Below are 5,962 nucleotides of genomic sequence, written 5' to 3'. Positions count from 1 at the left end.
ATGATGCTGCTTGGCCTGCTGTGTTCATCCAGCTCTGCACCTTGTTGTCAATGAAATCTTCCCTATCACTTTCCCCAACATGCTTCAGCGTTAGGTTTACAGGCAGATTTGTTGGTTTGTCTCACAAATAACCTTTCGGCTAACTGGCATACAGCACTACTGCTGACCCTCAAGCCAAACAATAAACAGCTTTTCCACTTCTGTAAGGAATCCACTCCTTTGCTTAATAATGACTGTGGCTTTCATTGGTATTGAGTTCTACACATGTTTTAGAATGTGCACTTTTGTCTTTTACAGCTTTTCCATAGCGTCGGAGAGATGGGATGGCCACACGAGAATACAGCACCACCTGCCTCCCTCCCTTACCATTCTTGATGTCACCTGACTGTATCTTTGGTTTCTCCCCCTCCCTGCAACTACCATCCATCACACCCCCAGCTCCTGTAAATTCCTCACTGCCTCTAACTGCCGCTCCAACCAATCCATGTGATCCAATAGGATTCACAACCAAACACATTTCCTGCAGATATTATCATCAGTAAGCTAGAAACTCTCCCTAATCTCCCAAATCCAACAGGAACAGCACATCACTCTATTAAAGTCCATCGTTGCACTTTAACTATCTACAGACCCAAAAAAAAAGCCCAATCTTACTGCTCTAAAATCATTACTCCAGGCTAGCTTAGTACTTATGTTTCATACTTTCAAAGTTTAATCAAGAGACAGATCTCAATAAAATCGTACAATAAAAAAGAACCCACTGTACTCGCTATTGTTAAAAAGATTAAGGTTACACTTTAAAACTAGTCACTTAGCTGCCCCACCTGCTGTGAGCTCTCCCACACAGCTTTCTCCAAAGTCAGCTGTGAATTTCGCTGTTTGTTTATTTTTCTTAGACAAACTCCGATGCCCAGAGAGATTTGAAACTAAACAGCGGAACAGTCAGCCGTGCAGATTCACTGCTGGTTCAGTCAGCAGTGTAGGCCTCTTTCTCTGTTTGAATCACTTCTCATGTGGTCACTGCCTTTGTCTCCCTTCCTTCTTTTTAAAGTGCCGTTGTTTTGTTTGTTTTCTTCCCCCAAAGTTCCAAAACAATGCGACAGTTTATAAAACAGAAATTACGAACTCTTTTTTGATGTTTGTCAACATTTTGCTTTTTTTTTTAAGATCACTTGATTATGTCAACTTTCAGCTCCTTTTTTTATGTTTCATCAATGCTCTCTGACATTGGATGTGTGTTTGGACAGTTTGACAGCTACTGAACATAACAGCAATGTGAAAATCCATATAAAACTACATCATATGGTTCACTGACATTGTGTATCTCTAGAGTTCCATCAACTCTCCATTCCTCTAGTCCTAAGTATGGACACATTCACGTCGGATCCTGTATCTCATGGGATCTCATTCATAAGTCTGAGCATTTGTAAGTGCAAGTTTGTAAGTATCAGCATGCATTAGCCAGATGTCTGTAAGTTGGACAGCACATGTGTAAAAGATATATGTGTAGTGATGGGACCTCAGAGCACAATGTTAGCTAGACATAATGTAAATGTAGGAGACTTGAATGAGGGGGGGACTTCATAGAAACATATAAAATTATGAAGGGAATAGATAAGATAGAAGCAGGGAGGTTGATTTTCTGAAGAAGGGTCTAGGCCCGAAATGTCAGCCTTCTTGCTCCTCTGATGCTGCTTGGCCTGCTGTGTTCATCCAGCTCTACACCTTGTTATCTCAGGTTGTTTCCACTGGTGGGTGGAACCAGAGCTAGGGGGTATAGCCTCAAAATAAGCAGGGGCAGATTTAGGACTGCGTTGAGGAGGAACTGCTTCACCCAGAGGGTTGTGAATCTGTGGAATTCGCTGCCCAGTGAGGCTACCTCGTCGCATGTTTTTAAGGCAAAGATAGATTTTTGAACAGTAAAGGAATAAAGGGTTATGGTGAGTGGGTGGGTAAGTGGAGCTAAGTCCATGAAAAGATCAGCCATGTTCTTGTTGAATGGCAGAACAGGCTCGATGGGCCGGATGGCCTACTCCTGCTCCTATTTCTTATGCTCATTGCTGATAAAACAACATCCTGCTTTGTCCAAGCCCACTGAATCAGTTATATCATTGTCAGGTGATTCCACCTGAGCTTGCAATCATAAGAAATTGGAGCAGGTGTAGGCCATTCAGCCCCTTGAACCTGCTCCACCAGTCAATAGGATCGTGGCTGATCCACTTTCCTGCCCTTTCCCCATCGCCCTTGATTCCCCGACTGATCAGGAATCTATCTCAGCCTTAAATGTACACAAGGACTCTGCCCCCACAGCTCTCTGTGGCGAGCCTCTGAGAAAAGAAATTCCTCCTCATCCCAGTCTTAAATTGGTGCCCCTTTATTCTGAGACTATGCCCTCTGGCCGTAGACTCTGCCATGAGGGGAAACACCCCCTTTACTCTAACTTCAGATATCAAAACCCATTGATCCCACGGCATGCATTTTTCTCCGGCAAATTCTACAAATATCTGATTATTGGAGTTCTTTTTTCTGGTTCCAAGTTTTAATTAATAAGCTTTAGGGTCAAGCGCAATAGTACTGGAGGCTTGCTGTTTATACATTTCCATAATCTGCAAATTATTCTTGTGACAAATTTATGTACACAGCCATAGCTGTACCCAGCAGAAGAGTCGGTCGCATTAAGGTCCAAACATCTTTTGGCAAGTCGATCTGCTCTTTTCAAATGTGATAAAATGTCTTTCAACTCCACCCTCAGTAAATTTTTAGATAAAACAAATCCTTCAGTGGAATAAGATCATCCTCTAAGCTATGACTCCTTCTTTTTTTATTTCCTCTAAGCTTTTCTCTGGTCAGCTCCTGTTTTCTAAAGTCCTTATCACTTTGAGTTCAAGCTCTTTTAATTCCAACTCCTTTACCATTTCAAGTTTCTTATTTCCATTCTCTGTCCCTTTCATTAATGTTATTTAGGTTTATTAAATCATGAGGGGCATGGATAGGGTAAATAATCAAGGTCTTTTTTCACAGGGTAGGGGGAGTCCAAAACTAGAGGGTGTAGGTTTAAGGTGAGAGGGGAAAGATTTAAAAGGGGACTAAGGGGCAACTTTTTCACACAGTGGGTAGTGCGTGTATGGAATGAGCAGCCAGAGGAAGTGGGAGAGGTGAGACAATTACAATATTTAAAAGACTTCTGGATGGGTACATGAATAGGAAGGGTTTAGAGTGAGATCGACCAAATGCTGGCAAATGGGACTAGATTAATTTAGGATATCTGGTTGGCACGGACGAATTGGACCGAAAAGTCTGTTTCCATGCCATACAACGCCATGACTCTGAGGGGGGTCACTGAACCCAAAACATTAACTCTGATCTTTCCTTCACAGATGCTGCCAGACCTGCTGCATTTTTCCAGCAACTTCTGTTTTCCCTTTTCTTTGTTTTTGTTTCTTTTTATTCTATTCCCTTCCCATTCATCCCTCCTTCCATTTATCCTCCGCAGTAAGTCTAATGTTCCCCCTTTCTCTTGCTTTTTCTTCCAACTTGAGCTTTTTATAAGTCCTCTTTCTAAGTCACATTTTCTCATTTCTAACTATCTTATCCCATTCTAACGATGACATCTCAATTTGAAGTATCCCTCTTTCTCATTCCAAACGTCAGATAATTATTTTCAGGATCTCCTTCTTATGAGTTTCTGCTTTTATTTCTACTGTCAAATTCTCTGTTAACTCTCTCAGAATTCAAAGATTTCAATTAATTTACTGTTTTGCTGTTTATTCTCAAAAAGCAACATTCAAAGTCTTCTTCAAAGTTCAACCCAGGCAATAAACTTCACCATGATGCTCCTGTGTGATGTTCAATGCTTGTATCCTTGTCGCGAATTCTTTAAAAACAATACAGATGCTGCTTAAACTTAGTGAACATAAATCCCAGCAAGAATCCTCACTTACTGTGATCCACTTGAATATTGTGTCCAGTTCTGGTTGCCCTCTTACAGGAAGGATATTATTAAACTGGAGAGGGTTCAGAAAAAAAAAATTGCCAGGGTATTGAATGGAGGGTTTGAGATATAAAAAAAGACTAGAACGTCTGGGACCTTTTTCACTGGGGTGTAAGAGGTTTGAGGGGTGACCCTATTGAGGATTTTTAAAGTCTATTGCCTAGGGTGAGGGAGTTCAAAACTAAGGGACATGTTTTTAAGGTGAGAGAAGAAAAAATTAAAAAAGACATGGGGGCAACTTTTTTACACAGTTCGTGTGTGGAATGAACTTCCTGAGGGAGTGGTGGATATGGGCACAGTTAAAACATTTCAAAGACATTTAGACCAGAAGACATAGGAGCAGAAAATAGGCCATTCGGCCCATCGAGTCTGCTCCACCACCCGATCATGGCTGATAAGTTGCTCAAACCTGATCTCTCGCCTTCTCCCCATAACCTTTGATCGCCTCCACAATCAGGAACCTATCTCTGTCTTAAATGTACTCAATGACCTGGCCTCCACAGCCTTCTGTGGCAGTGAATTCAGTTTGGATAAGTACATGAATAGGAAAGGTCTGGAGGTATATGGGCCAGGAGCTGACAGGTGGGACTAGTTTAGTTTGGGAACATGTTTAGTTTGGACTGGTTAGAGTGAAGTATCTATTTCCATGCTGTTTGACTCTGTGACTCCAGTTAAATCCCAGACTGAAATCCAGATTGATGGATTTGTTGGAGAATCTGATCATCAGTCAATGAAACAAAGTCACATGAAATTGTAGATCTCCTTTCACAACAGAACGGAGGTTTATCACACAAAAGACAAAAATAAAATAAAACAAAAATAATGAGTTGAATATAAAACACAGTTTGAAAAAATCTTAAAACACCCAGCAAAACAAAGTTTCAACCTATTTCCTAACACCATTGCTTCACAGTGATTCAAATCCAGAGAAATTACAAAAACCTATTTCAAATTGTTAAGCTTGATGAAGCTGGATATCCCCTGTTATTTCCTGTGAACTGTGAAGTCATCTTACACAATGTTCATAAAACTGAGAGCTTAGACTTTCATGGCTTTTAAATAATCAGCAGATTTCTAACCAAACACTTCTGCTTTAGAAGTTGCACAAACTAAACTCCTGTACTGAGGTACCTGTGCTTTCACTGAACTGTTGTATACATCTTTTCTAGGATAAGAAACTATATTTGCTTTTGTATCCAACCCTGTGCTGTCCCTGTCCTGGGAGTGTTTGATGGAGACAGTGTAGAGGGAGCTTTACTCTGTATCTAACCCCATGCTGCTCCTTTCCCTGGAAGATGGCACAGTGGCTCAGTGGTTAGCACTTCTGCCTCACAGAATCAGGGACCCAGGTTCAATTCCACCCTCAGGCAACTGTCTGTGTGGAGTTTACACATTCTCTCTGTGTTTGCGTGGGGTTCCTCCGGGTGCTCTGGTTCCCTCCTATAGTTTAAAGATGTGCGGGCCAGCTGGATTGGCCATGGGAAATGCAGGGTTACAGGCATATTGTAGGGTGGGTTGGGTCTGGGTGGGATGCTCTTACAGAAGGTTAGTGTGGACCTGATGGGCCAAATGGCCTGCTTCCAATCTGTAGGGATTCTATGATCCTATGGAATTGTTTGATGGGGACAGTGCAGAAGGAAGCTTTACTCTGTTTCTAACCCTGTGCTGTCCCTGTCCTGGGAGTGTTTGATGGGGACAGTGGAGAGGGAGCTTTGCTCTGTATCTAACCCCGTGCTGTCCCTGTCCTGGGAGTTTTTGATGGGGGACAGTGTAGACGGATCTTTATCCTGCTGTCCCTGTCCTGGGAGTTTTTGATGGGGACAGTGGAGAGGGAGCTTTACTCTGTATCTAACCCCATGCTGTCCCTGTCCTGGGGGTTTTTGATGGGGGACAGTGTAGATGGAGCTTTACTCTGTATCTAACTCCGTGCTGTCCCTGTCCTGGGGGTTTTTGATGGGGGACAGTGTAGAG

This window comes from Rhincodon typus, chromosome 6 (genome assembly GCF_021869965.1).
Source record: "Rhincodon typus isolate 14 chromosome 6, sRhiTyp1.1, whole genome shotgun sequence".
NCBI lineage: Eukaryota > Metazoa > Chordata > Chondrichthyes > Orectolobiformes > Rhincodontidae > Rhincodon > Rhincodon typus.
The sequence above is the reverse complement of the archived record's forward strand: the minus strand, read 5'-3'. Positions refer to the sequence as shown.